This window comes from Anolis sagrei, chromosome 7 (genome assembly GCF_037176765.1).
Source record: "Anolis sagrei isolate rAnoSag1 chromosome 7, rAnoSag1.mat, whole genome shotgun sequence".
NCBI lineage: Eukaryota > Metazoa > Chordata > Lepidosauria > Squamata > Dactyloidae > Anolis > Anolis sagrei.
Genome location: NC_090027.1, coordinates 6132181 through 6147032, shown reverse-complemented (window position 1 = coordinate 6147032; position 14852 = coordinate 6132181).

Genomic DNA, 14852 nt, shown 5'->3' with positions numbered 1-14852 from the left:
GGCACATTTCTCCCTTTCACTCTCCATTCTTGCCTCTTCAAATTCTGCAGCACTGCTGGTCATAGCTGACCTCCAGTTAGAGCGCTCAAGGACCAGTCCAGCGGAGTAGATAGCGTTGGCAGGGCCGTAGCCAGAAAAAATTTTCAGAAGGGGTTGAAATTTCGGGGGGGGGGGGGGGGTTGAAATTTTCGCGGGGGAGTTGAAACCTGCCTCCTAGCTCACGCTGAAGCAAAGAGCACAGCAGGGGGCAGAGCAGCCTTCAATAGCCTGCAGCTCCGCCCTTGTCAACCACCTCCACCAAGTCTGGCCTCCTTAATGAGAGCATTCAACATCCCAACCCCCCCCCCCCCCCCAACTTCGTTGCTTCACTACTGTTCTGTCGTGCGCTGGGCCTGTAAATAATTGCCTTTAGAACAGGATGTGCAACCTTTGCCCACGGGAAGCCAGGGGGCCTAAAGAGAAGTTCTCAGAGGTTTCCACCACAAACAGTCTTTAGATGGCTTGAGAAGTACAACAAAGTATTTTATTAATGAACAATCAAACAGAAACTTCTCTTGTCTTCAGTAAAGTTAAGCAAATGATTCCAAACTTTTAGGCAACTGGTGAATTCCTAATCTTACCCACGAAGGACAGGCAACCGTCTTCAATAACTTCTTCTTTAAAGGAAAATCCCCGTTTTAACTTCTCCCAGGCTGACTGTAATCTAATCCTTACTGATGTGGGCTCCGCTACCGGGTCAAACTGCGTCTTGAACGCCAAGTGGACCTACCAGCAAGGCAGTAGATGTTCTCCAGCTGGAGTTCTTTGGTCTTTAGGGCTGTTTTCCTGGAAATTCTTTGGAGACTCTTAAGACCTTTCTCCCCCGTAAGGTCTTAAGGGTTGAAGCTTTTGTACAGGGGAAGCTTGCACACATCCTATACGTAAGCTTACCTTGCTGAGACTAACTAAAAATGGTTCCCTTCCCTTCCCAATTGCCCTGAGCAAGGGGCGGGACCAAAACTTAACAATGATGGACAGGTGACTTGCCCTATGACTGCAACCAAAGAAGCCACCTATCTGCAGAGTCCCTGAAACCTAGGACTGCAAGCAAACATTTAATACAAAGCAAACAAAGTTGGAGCTCCTGGTACAGCTGTACCAGAACAACTACATCGGCTATTGCTGCAAGTAAGGACAGTGTGAATAAATTGCCAATATTTGCTTGAGATAGTGCTTGCAGTTCTGGAGGGACTCTTGATTTGTTGCATCTCATAGACTTAACATGGGGATTTGGTTAACCAGTTAAAATTCATGAGTAAACCAGGTTTTGAAAAAAAAACTGAAACATTTGGGGGGGGGGGGTTGAACCCCTAACCCCCCCCCCCTCGCTACGGGCCTGAGTGTTGTTACATAACTTCAGTGCTGGTGGTCTTTGCGTCTTCCAGCATACTGACATTTGTCCACTTGTCTTCCCAATAAATTTGCAGGATTTTTCAGAAATGGAATCGTTCCAGGGGTTGAGTCAGATGTCTGTAGGCAGTCCACGTTTCGCAGGCATATAGCAGCGTTGGGAGGACAGTAGCTCTATAAACAAGCGCCTTGGTCTCCCTACGGATGTCCTGGTCTTCAAACACTCTCTGCTTCATTCGGAAAAATGCTGCACTCGCAGAGCTCAGGCGGTGTTGTATTTCAGTGTCAATGTAAACCACCTTCAGTCGCCTTCGGGCTCAGAAAGGCAGTATATAAATACGGTAAATGAATAAATAAATAAATGTTGACTTCTGTGGAGAGGTGGCTGCCAAAGCAGAAATGGCTAATATTTTCTAATGCTCGATCCCAAAATTAACACAATTGATTAACATGAATTTATTTATTTATTTATTTATTTATTTGCTTCATTTATATACCGCTTTTCTCAGCCCTCGGGCGACTCAAAGCGGTTAACAATAGCAAAAATTCAATGCTTGACATGTAAAAGCAGTTAAAAAAACAATTAAACAACAACATAATAAACAGTTAAACATCAATATATTATCTCATTAGCATCTCAAGTAAAATCATGATCCAATCTCATCATCCGTTGTTCTGTATTTCTGTGTTCATTACACTGCCTATTCAAATGCCTGCTCGAACAACCAGGTCTTCACTTTCCTCCGAAATGCCAACAGGGAGGGGGCCAATCTAATTTCTGTAGGAAAAGCGTTCCACAGCCGAGAGGCCACCACTGAGAAGGTCCTGTCTCTCGTCCCCAGCAGACGTACCTGTGAGAGCAAGGCCTCGCCAGATGATCTTAATGTCCTAACTGGTTCATAGGAGGAGATGCGTTTGGACAGGTAAGTTGGGCCAGAACCGTTTAGGGTTTTATAGGCCAATGCCAGCACTTTGAATTGTGCCCGGTAGCAGATTGGTAGCCAATGGAGCTGGCGCAACAAGGGAGTCATGTGCTCCCTGAGTGCCGCTCCTGTTAGAATCCTGGCTGCCGAGCGTTGGACCATTTGAAGCTTCCAAGCAGTCTTCAAAGGCAACCCCACGAAGAGAGCATTGCAGTAGTCTATACGGGATGTAACCAGAGCGTGAATCAAAAGATGAAGAAAATGAAAACAGATTGGTCCCCAGTAAAGAACTTTATAATTCAAGAAAAGCTTAAATGGATGATAAATATACAATGAAAACAGAACACAACGTTCTTAACGAAGACGATGCAAGGCGGTCAGCCGACATGATTGACAACTCAATGCAGATTCACAACCGCAGCGAAGATGATTGGAAGCCGAAATTCCTCAACCTACTTCCCTCATTTTGTCCTCTGCTGTTGCGTTTCTCACCATTTGATCCTTATATTTCCTGCTTGCACAGCTTCCTTTCTCTTTTTCAACATTTGAAAGGCAAGGATGGACTTGTTTTCATAGAATGATCTCATAGAAGCGTACCTCGACATTTTGCTCCATAATGTGGCTCCTACAATGACTAGATCCTTAAAAAGCATGGGCTTTGGGCCAGATAATGACATGGATGGTATACGAGGGGCATTCATTAAAGATTTCCCCTGACCCACTTCTATTTGTCACTGGATGCTGAAACTGCACATGTGTAATGATATCAGTCTCTATAGGATACTTGCCAATTTACAGCTCAGAACTGATAGTGGTCTTGATTGTACAGGTGCTGAAGTGGAGTGAGGTTTGAGAATGGACCTTTACTGTGCCATTACCGCTCAAGCAGGGAGCTTTGAGATGGTAGAACAGAAGCTCTCCGAAGCTCTAGGTGCCCTTAACCGCCTACTACAGGGAAAACCAGCTGATCCCTAATCCATCTAAAACACAGACATGTGCCTTTCACCTTAAGAACAGACAAGCATCCTGAGCTCTGAGGATTATTACCTGGGAAGGAATCCCACTGGAGCATTGCAGCGCACCCAAATACCTGGGAGTCACTTTGGACCGTGTTCTGACCTACAAGAAGCACTGCCTGAATATCAAGCAAAAGGTGGGCTCTGGAAACAATATCACCCCTCTATTCTGCTTTGGTTAGACCACATCTGGAATATTGTATCCAATTCTGGGCACCACAATTCAAGAGAGATATTGACAAGCTGGAATGTGTCCAGAGGAGGGTGACTAAAATGATGAAGGGTCTGGAGAACAAGCCCTATGAGGAGCGGCTTAAGGAGCTGGGCATGTTTAGCCTGAAGAAGAGAAGGATGAGAGGAGACATGATAGCCATGTATAAATATGTGAGAGGAAGCCACAGGGAGGAGGGAGCAAGCTTGTTTTCTGCTTCCTTGGAGACTAGGACGCGGAACAATGGCTTCAAACTACAAGAGAGGAGATTCCATCTGAACATGAGGAAGAACTTCCTGACTGTGAGAGCCGTTCAGCAGTGGAACTCTCTGCCCCGGAGTGTGGTGGAGGCTCCTTCTTTGGAAGCTTTTAAGCAGAGGCTGGATGGCCATTTGTCAGGGGTGATTTGAATGCAATATTCCTGCTTCTTGGCAGAAGGGGGTTGGACTGGATGGCCCATGAGGTCTCTTCCAACTCTTTGATTCTATGATTCTATACGAAAGTGGACTAGCATAACCTGGGGATCACAACAAGACACAGTGAAGACATCTGCCCTTGCGCTATGCTACTCTGCTGCTGAGTATGCATGCCCAGTGTGGAACACATCTCAACACGCTAAAACAGTGGATGTGGCTCTTAATGAGACATGCCGCATTATCACAGGGTGTCTGCGCCCTACACCACTGGAGAAATTACACTGCTTAGCCGGTATTGCACCACCTGGCATCCGCCGGGAAGGAGCAGCCAATAGTGGAAGGACCAAGGCAGTAACATCCCCAGCTCAACCCTTGTTTGGGTATCAGCCAGCACGTCAACGACTTAAATAAAAAAATAGTTTTCTTAGATCTACAGAGACACTCGCTGGAACACCCCAGCAAGCGAGAGTCCAAAAGTGGCAGGCTCAAACCCAGAACCTCAATCAATGGCTGATACCAAATGAGAGACTCCCCCCTGGGCATACAGAAAACTGGGCGACTTGGGTACAAAATTGGGTACAAAATTATTTAATGGAACTGAGATAACAACAAACTGGAAAGAAGAAATATATAATATTAGACACTAAATAGAACATATACGGACAGAATCAGAAGGAAGTCCCCCTCTTTTTGGAATTTTTTTCGGTATTTTTGGATATATTTTTTCTTTTTTTCTCTCTCTTGCACATATTTTTCTAATTGTTCACTTGTATTTAGTCTCCTATCACTACCAATTTCCTACTTTACTATCTTCTTGATTATATTCCCCCTCTTTCGCTGTATTCAATAAAACTTAATGACTTGGAAGGCACTGAACAGACTGCACTCTGGTCCCATAGGACGCAGAGGTAATCTCAAGAAATGGGACCACAAAGTGGAATCCACGACATGTGAGTGTGGAGAAGAGCAAACCCATGACCACCTGCTGCAATGCACCCTAAGCCCTGCCACATGCACCAAGCTGTATCTTGACATTTAATCAACTACCAAGCTTGCAGATTTTGTGTTTTGTCTGTTTGTTTGTTTGTTTGTTTTGATCTGTTAGAAATGTAATACAATTGTCTGGTTGCTTGACACGATAAAAAAAATCAAAGAAGAGAGAAGAGAACACAATAGATTAAGACAAATCGATTCAGATGTCTGCCATGCGGGTACCTCTCATTGGGGTATTTTAACTAGGATTTGTAGTCCCAGATGTAGCTCAGTGTTTTGTCTATATTTGTCCATATTCGTGATATCTGTATTCTTTCTAAATTTTGAAAACCAATAAAGACTATTTAAAAAAAAAATCAAATGTGGTCGGACTTCAGTGGAAACAGCTCCAATTCCAGGATGACTTCACTCTGCTCTTGATGAACACACCATCCAGCAAGCAGAGCTTGCCATTTTGTAAAATTGCCACGTAACCATTCAGCACCTGGCCCAAAATGTCAAAATTAGTGTAGAGTCCATGGAAAAAATCACCTAAGACCATCTTCACATGCATAAAGTATCCACTTGCTGGGTCCCCCGGCTGCTCGCAACTTTCCAGAAGCAGGAACAAGTCGGATGCTCTCAGGCTGTAACGACAATGATGTGCCATGGAAACCAGGAGGACCTTTTCAACAGGCTGATCACACAGGATGAAAGCTGGGCCCATCACTCTGATCCTAAAGTCCAGTCAATGCAATGGAAGCATCCTGACTCACTGCCTCAGAAGAAGGCACGTGCCCAACTCTCGGCAGGCAAGGTCATGCTCACAGGATTTTGGGACTAGCACGGAGTAGGATTGATGGATTTCCTAGCAAAGGGTCCCATGATCACTGGGGCATAGTCCGGAAATTACAGAAGATTATCACAACCAAGAGATGCGGCATGCTCATCAAAGTTGTTCTCCTTCTGCAAGACAGTGCACTAGTTCACAACTCACCTGTTGACCAAATGGAAGAAGCATGCTCCTCCGGCTTTGTAATCCTACCGCAACCCCCTTATCCACCCGACTTCGCATCATCGGACTTCCACCTCTTTCCTACAATGAAGGGCAAGCATTTCTCAGATGATAAGACTCTGATTTCTAAAGTCACGACATGACTTTTGGAGCAATCTGTTGACTTTTACAAGCGAGGTGTTTGTTGGGACTCAGCCTGTGTTTGAGCCTGAATCTGTGATTGTGTTCTAATGTTTCTGGGTCTGACTTGGATAGCAAACCTGATGTGATCGATGAGGATGAAGTGCAAAATGGAGACACTTTGGACAATAAGGTTCCTGCAGACTCTGATCGAGAAGGGTCAGGGGAAAGGCTAAGTTCTCATGAGAAAGTTCCTGTCACAGCCAGGGAAAAAAGTTCACTCCCTTCTCCAAGCTTGAGTTTGCAAGATAGTTTCACACTTGCTGCAGTTAATAAGGAGATAGAAAAAACCAGTCACCGTCTGGAAATCAGCCAGAACCGTCGAGAGGCCTAATGTTTACACAGGTCAGAAAAAATTGAGCAGTTAAGGCCAAAACCTGGGGGAGTAGAAACCAGTTTTTGGGACTTAAATTGAGCTCTTAAAGAATTTTCTTTAGACCAGGCATCATTTGGAATCAAGCTCAAGTCTCCTGGATATTCTTGTTTCATGTGGCCTCGTCTCTAAGGATTCATGACTTTTCAAGTGGATTAGCAGTGGCTAGTCTGTTCATGGTTTTCTTTTGAAGGCTTTTGGTTATTCACGGCATGTGCAGGTCCAGCTGTACCAGGAGCTCCAATTTTGTTTGCTTTGCACTGAATGTTTGTTATAGTCCTAAGTTTCAGGGACTCTGCAGATAGGTGGCTTCTTTTGGCTGCAGTCATAGGGCAAGCCGCCTGTCAATTATAGTTAGGTTCCCTGGTCCCGCCCCCTTTTTGGGTTTTTGGAGGGAATAGGAGCCTTTTTGGGTTCAGTCCACACAGAGCAGCTTTCCATGCAGGACATAATACCAAGAGCTCCTGTAGAAAGCTTTGTATTCTATGGCTTGGCCGGGGAGATATACAGCCTACAGCTTGGCCGAGGATCATACAGCCCTACAGCTTGGCCAGGGAGAAAAGGCCCCACAGCTTGGCTGAGGATTTTGCAGCCTTACAGCTCCTTTCACTGAAACCTGAACTCCTTCTTTTCCCCTGGAAGTCTACAAAGCTCTGCTTGGTAAGGGTCGCTCGCAGAAGCCAGACACAGTTGGTACCGGGTGCAGGGGCTCCTCGCCAACAGAGGCAAGCAGAGACTGCCCAGATTAGAAGTTAAGGATTTCCCCATTAGTTAATATTGTTGTTCATTCGTTCAGTCATCTCCGACTCTTCGTGACCTCATGGACCAGCCCACGCCAGAGCTCCCTGTCGGCCATCACCACCCCCAGCTCCTTCAAGGTCAGTCCAGTCACTTCAAGGATGCCATCCGTCCATCTTGCCCTTGGTCGGCCCCTCTTCCTTTTGCCTTCCACTTTCCCCAGCATCATTGTCTTCTCTAGGCTTTGCTGTCTCCTCATGATGTGGCCAAAGGACTTCAACTTGGTCTCTAGTATCCTTCCCTCCAGTGAGCAGCCGGGCTTTATTTCCTGGAGGATGGACTGGTTGGATCTTCTCACAGTCCAAGGCACTCTCAGAACTTTCCTCCAGCACCACAGCTCAAAAGCGCCTCTCTTCCTTCGTTCAGCCTTCCCTTAGGTCCAGCTCTCACATCCGTAGGTTACTACAGGGAATACCATGGCTTTGACTAGGCAACGGATCTTTGTTGCCAGTCTGATGTTAATATACAGTTATGAAGATAGTGCCTGTTCCCAGTGAACAAGATTGCAAGAGCCAATAGACTGTTAAGAAAGCTTTAAAGTACCTGTTTGTTTTCATCAATAAAGAACTTTGTTGAACCTTTAAGCAATCTAAAGACTCTGTTTTGGGGAGGTCCAAGGGCCTTCAATCTGAGGCAGCCCTGGCGTCCTATTGGGGAGACAGAAGTTATGTCCTGTCTACAGTCATATGCACAGGCCCAGCGTGCGACGGCATACTGCATTTGGATTATTTCTGCAAGCTTTGGGACATTGTTATTATTCCTTTGTTTGGACACTGCTTATGTTGCTGATTTATTTGGCTTTTTGCTTTTGGACTTCTGCTTATTTTATATTCTTCTCTTTTATTGGCTCCAGCTATTCTTCAGATAAAAAGGTCTCTTCCTTCATTCAAGATGTGGTGTAATTAATTATTAGAGGGTCCTGTTCCTGCTCTACGATGCAACAGTGTTTACAGTTGCTTAAAAAGATGGGAGAAGTGTGTGTCCCAAGGTGGCACCCATGGAGAGAAGGACTCATCACTGTGCCAAGTTTCATTGCTCCCAGTCCACAGAAAGTGGGTCAGGGGAAATCTTTAATGAAAGCTCCTTGTACCTAGAATCCAGGGAAACTTAGGCAAATCAGAAGTATGGCAACCCTAGTTGTGCACCACTTACTTACTTAGGCGATCCCTCGCCTTCCAAGGATGATTGTCTTCCAATATTCTTGTGGGTCCGTATGTGGCTGTGGAGCTCTATTCTTGCTCTGCATCTTCTTCCGCAGTGAAGGCATTGGTTTCCAGGTGGAAGGCGGACTCGGTCAGGGTTGGCTTGACGCGCCTTGCTCTTGGCACACTTCTCCCTTTCGCCCTCCATTCGTGCCTCCTCAAATTCTGCAGCACTGCTGGTCACAGCTGACCTCCAGCTGGAGCACTCAAGGGCCAGGGCTTCCCAGCTTTCAGTGTCTATGCCAGAGTTTTTAAGGTTGACAGTAGAGGATAAAGGTTAGCTTATATTGTGCTTCTGGTAAACGATACGTGTTAGCACAGATTTAGGAAATAAAAGTCAAATGCACACTATTGTAAGGAAATGACACCTCTCTCTTTGTACAACTTTTTTCCACTAAGAAATCTTACTGGGGTGATCATCTGTGTTTATCCATTACAGAGGAAGGAGTTCCGATTCCTCCTTCCTTCCACAGGTATTGTGACGCAAATAAGGCTACAATTATACCCAGCATGGGAGTCGTCTTTAGTCATGCAGAAGGAGTATAAAAAGCCAAAAGATTGCAATGAGAGGTGCTTAAGGAGACAAGAAAAAGCATTCTTCCCATCTTCTGTCATCACTCAGGTAATGCACTTACAGCAGCAAAATGGAAATCAACAGTCTATATGCCGATCATTAGGCTAGCTAAAGCTGTGTGGATTTTTGGTCCGATACTATCTCCTGTGAGAAGCAGAAGAGCCTCATGCTTCTCACAGGTGGCTGGGCTTTAGCACAGCTTGTAAATCACCAGCAATGATAAGATCTACCAACCAAAAGGTTGCCAGTTTGAAGCCCTGGGTTGGCATGAGCTCCCAACTGTCAGCCCAGCTCAGTTTACCTAAGCAGTTCGAAAACAGCTTGAGCTGTAAGTAGAGAAATTAGGTACTACTAAACAAGCAGGGGAGGTATTTTACAACACCATAAAGAAAAGATCTGAAAATGCCTTGCGACCATCGTCATAGAGGATGGAGCAACAGCACCCCCTTGCGGCTGGATTCGAGCACAACCTCCAGGGCACCAAAAAGCTGGATGTCAACACAACTTCCCTCCTTTCTGTTCTGTCTGTCTCTGTCCTGTCTGTCCAAAACAGCATTGAATATTTGTTGTGTATGTGTAGTGTGATCCGCCGTGAGTCCCCTTAGGGAGATAGGGCAGAATATAAAGTGTTGTTGTTATTTGTTTGTTTATTTATGTCGTATCGAAAGCATTGCATAAATTAGCACAAAACCGATAAAAATAGAAGGAGCACAGGTGGCTAAATATCTTTTGACCAACAGCAATGTTGTTGTTGTTATTATTATTATTATTATTATTATTATTATTATTATTTGAAACACAACAAGATGAGTCAACAGCAGACACTTTGCTGGCTGTTGAATTGGATCACACGTTGGACACTTCCCAATATAATAAATTATTATTATTATTATTATTATTATTATTATATAAATACAGCAGGTTGGTAGCAGGCTTGTGGAAATATGCCTCCTCCCAATCCCCGTGGCAGCCTTTCCAACCGACAAAGGCAAATACGGATGGATAGAGTGGGATATGGTGGGAGCAAGGAGAATGCAGAACCAAGACAATATGTGGTTTGGAAGAGTTCCCCTTTTTTCCTTTTTTCTTCCTTTCTATTGAGTATGGCCATTTTCCCAAGCTTATCTCAGAATTATTATAGGATGTTTGCTCTGTTTTATTTTACGCCTTTTACCTGAGACTTTGCCCAAGGAGATCCATTTGATATCTTAGATCTTTTGGGAACGAAGAGGATGCAAGTGCTATTTGTGAGCGTCTTGCTGTTGGCTGTATCTGCGTCCTTCTGCTCTGCCCAGCACTGGTCTTATGGCCTCCAACCCGGAGGAAAGAGGGAAGTGGAGAATCCGGTAGAATCCTTTGAAGAGGTAAGAATGTGTTCAAACCACATGTTCCCATATGAAGGCTACAGTCTGTTAGGCAATGTTGTGTATGAGAGAGAGAGAGAAGAAAGTGGAGGGACAACTTTAGATTGTTTTAGAGCAGGAATTTAGGGGTCTTTGCCAGGAGGCAGAGACCAATTAGACTCATTAAAGAGTTCTTTTTCTCTGGTGAGACAGAGAAGCACCCAATCCCTGATTTTTCCCAATAAAAGATCTCACCAAGTTGAAGGAAGTGCCACCGAGGTTTATTAGTGATTCAGCTGAAAAGGATGCAGAGCGGCAATCATTCGCCAAGCAGACCATGTGGTTACAGAAGTAAAGGCCATTTTTATAGAAAATACAGAGTTGTGAGTTTCAAAATTCCCACTCCCCCCTCCCGCCCAGCTCGAAGGGGATTGGCTGACGTGCAAAAAGTTGGGAGGAAGCTTGGCCATCTCCCATGCATCAGGGCCAATCTCAGGGCTTTTGTGGGGTGCCAGAGCCTATCAGGAGGCCCCTGCTGCCTTGACGCTCCAGCGAATCAGAAGGGAGGGAGGCGGGATGAAGGGAGACAATGCATTCTGGAGTGGATTATGACAAGATTGTCCCTGAGGCTTAGCGTGATCCGGGTTGGGGGTTTGCCAGCCAAGCCATTCTATTGTGTTCATGAGTGAAGGCAATAAACATATGTTAAAGAAATCCGAGTTTTCCTGTCGCCATCAGATATGACACAAAGGGGAAGACTTGGGTGGAAGTTCTTTGTGGAGATCAACTCACTTTGTCATGTCTCTGAAAATTCTCAACTTACACTTCTACATATACAAGACTCCATTTATATGGACAAAATGTTAAGGCAAATCTGTGCCCTAACATCTGACATATGTTTCCAATGTCTTTTTCTCCCCCACAGATTGCCAAGGAGTTAGACAGACTTGGACCATTGCAGTATTTCAGGTGCAATGGACCATGCCAACCTGCCCTTCTTAGGGGATCCAAAGGCATCCTTGTAAGTCAATTCTGTTTAGAAGGTGTTGGAAATAACAACTTCTACAGGCCTCTGATACTATTTATTTGTTATGTATATAATTGTGATTGCTTGTTGTATTGTGTATATTAGGCTTGTTTGATCCCTCCCAAAAATGGTTCAAAACTCATTTAGGATATAGGAGGCACCGGTGGTTCGATTCTAAAGTCACAGAAAAAATGTTCAAAATTTTCCGAAACCTTCTGAATCCTTTCGTTAATGGTTTGGAAGTGTTATTTCCTGTTTCATTGGGTGGTCTCTACATTAAAAGTAGTTGTTTTACTCCAGGAGCGGGGAAAAGCAAGCGGAGGAAATTCACCCTTCTCTGGTTTAAAACTGGCTTCTCTGGCTTGAGCCAGAAGCGGGAAGAGCAAAAAGCAAACGGGAGGAAATTCACTCTTCTCTGGTTTATAACTCACTTCTCTGGCTTGATCCAGAAGTGGGAAAAGCAAACGGGAGGAAATTCACCCTTTTCTGGTTTATAACTCAGTTCTCTGGCTTGAGCCAGAAGCAGGGGGAAAGCAAATGGGAGGAAAATTAATTCACCCTTCTCTGGTTTATAACTGGCTTCTCTGGCTTGAGCCAGAAGAGGGAAAAGCAAACAGGAGGAAATTCACCCTTCTCTGGTTTATAACTCACTTCTCTGGCTTGAGCCAGAAGCAGGGGGAAAGCAAATGGGAGGAAATTTAATTCACCCTTCTCTGGTTTATTACTGGTTTCTCTGGCTTGAGCCAGAAGAGGGAAAAGCAAACGGGAGGAAATTCACTCTTCTCTGGTTTATAACTCACTTCTCTGGCTTGAGCCAGAAGCAGGAAAAGCAAACGGGAAGAAATTCACCCTTCTCTGGTTTATAACTCACTTCTCTGGCTTAAGCCAGAAGCAGGGGGAAAGCAAATGGGAGGAAATTTAATTCACCCTTCTCTGGTTTATAACTGCTTCTCTGGTTTGATCCAGAAGCGGGAAAAGCAAACAGGAGGAAATGCATCCTTTTCTGGTTTATAACTCACTTCTCTGGTTTGAGCCAGAAGCAGGGGGGAAGTAAATGGGAGGAAATTTAATTCAGCCTTCTCTGGTTTATAACTGGCTTCTCTGGCTTGAGTCAGAAGCGGGAAAAGCAAACGGAAGGAAATTCACCTTTCTCTGGTTTATAACTTACTTCTCTGGCTTGAGCCAGAAGCAGGGGGGAAGCAAACGGGAGGAAATTTAATTCACCCTTCTCTGGTTTATAACTGGCTTCTTTGGCTTGAGCTGAGGCCAGGAACCAGAAGCGGGGGGGGGGGGGGGGAGCTGAACCATATCAGACTCACTTCCTGAATCGGGGAAAAAAATGGCGAGACTAGCTTCGGAAGGGCAAGGGGACTTCCAGTTTCCTAAAAAGGTTCAACGTCGCTTCAAAAGGATAACATTTCCAACTTTATTCCGAATAACGAAGATTCCGACTGGACCTAGCAATGCCTAGTGTGTATGTATTGGTATGCAGTTTTCCCCTTAACTCTAGGTTGTTAGAGGTTGTGGGAGGGACTATAGACCATGTGACCCTGATCTTAGAATGTTCAGAGTGAGACTCCATTGATTTGAATCAGAAGTCAGTTAAGGCACATAGAAGTTAGTTGAGGTTTGAGTCAGTTGGAAGTTAGAAGTCAATGAAGTCGGTTGATGTCAGTTAGAGCAGGAGTGTAGTCGGTATACTGCAGTGAGATGTTTAGTTAATATATGAGTCTGTGTGCAGCAGATGTATAGTAGTCAGTAGAAGTATAGTACAATATAGTACAGTTTTAAGTATATATCCAGTTAACATGAAACCAATAAGCAATGTACCTGTATGCTAAATACATGAAGTATGGACGTAAATCAACTATGTTAACTTTTAATGAGGAATACTTATCTTTGGTGTCTTGAGAGCATGATTTAAAAGCAATATATTTTATGGGAGAGTTTATTGTTGTTGTTGTTGTTGTTGTTTTTGGTAACTGAAACAACATTTCTGAAGACCTGCTATAGATTTTATGCATTAGAACATCTTTGTCCCTAACAGTTCAAAGAGAGAACCAGGTATATCAGTCTAACAACTGAGCAGACTATATTGCCTTATTTACCACTAAGGAGAAGATTGATTCAAGAGAGTTTTTAACTCTTCTCAGGAAATTCGTACTTTAAAAAAGGTTACGATCTCTATCAAGGTCACACCTTTTCAAAAGGTTATGAGAATTCTCAACTAGCGTTACCCACCACGCATTGCTGTGGCCAACCTTCCCTCCCTCTTTCTCTCCTTCTTTCTTTCTCTCCTTCCTTTCTTCCTTCTCTTCCTCTTCCCTTCCTTCCCCCCCAAACTTTTCTTTCCCTTCCTCTTTCTCCCCTTTCTTCCTTCTCTACCTGTCCTTGGACTGCAACTCCCAGCAGTCCTCCTGATCTGTCTGTCTGTCTGTCTGTCTGTCTGTCTGTCTATCTATCTATCTATCTATCGCTATCTAATCTATCTATCTGGAGGATGGCCGGGAGTTGCAGTCCAGGAATAGGAAATGGGAAATATGCAGGGATTGGGATGCTCTCAAAGAAATCCAAGGAGAAAAAAAGCTTGCAGTGCATTTGGATCATCCTCCTCTCCTAAAAGGCCTGGTCTAGGGGATGCTGGGAGTTGTAGTCCAGAAGAGAGTGTGGATATGCTTTTGTGTGTTTTGTTTGCCAGGGGGAGTCATTTTTGCGCATGCGCTGTAGTGTCTTTTTGCTTTTTTGGCTTTTGAAGTCTCATATGCTGTGTTTTTCAGTGTTTTTATGAGTGATGGTCACTTGTTGGCCTGTTAGGTGTCTTGTGTCCACATTTGGTGTCTATCCGTCCAGTGGTTTTTGAGTTCTGTTAATCCCACAAATGAACATTACATTTTATTTATATAGACTAGCTGTACCCGCCACGTGCTGCTGTGGCCAACCCTCCCTCCCTTTCTCTCTCCTTCCTTCCCTCTCTCTTTCCTTCCTTCCCTCTTTTTCTTTCCCTTCTTTCCTCACTTTCTTTGCTCTTTGGTTCCATCCTTCCTTGTCTCTTTCCTTCCTTCCCTCCCTCTTTCTGTCTTTCATTCATTCCTTCTCTTCTTCCTTCCCTCTATCTTTCCTTCCTTCTTTCACTTTTTTATTTCCTTCTCTCCTTCCTTCCTTCTCTACCTTTCTTTCTTTCTTTCCTTCCTTCCTTTTCTCCTTCTTTCCCTCTTTCTTTCCCTCCTTCTCTCCTTCTTTTCTTCCTTCTTTCCCCCTTTCTGTGCATATGTTTTCTGTGCGCATATATGTGTGTATATATTTCTCTATATGTGTGTGTATATATGTGTGTTAGTGTATATATATATATGGTTTTGCACATGCATTGTAATGCATTTTTGGGGTTTTTTTTTTTGGCTTTTTAAGTCTCTTCC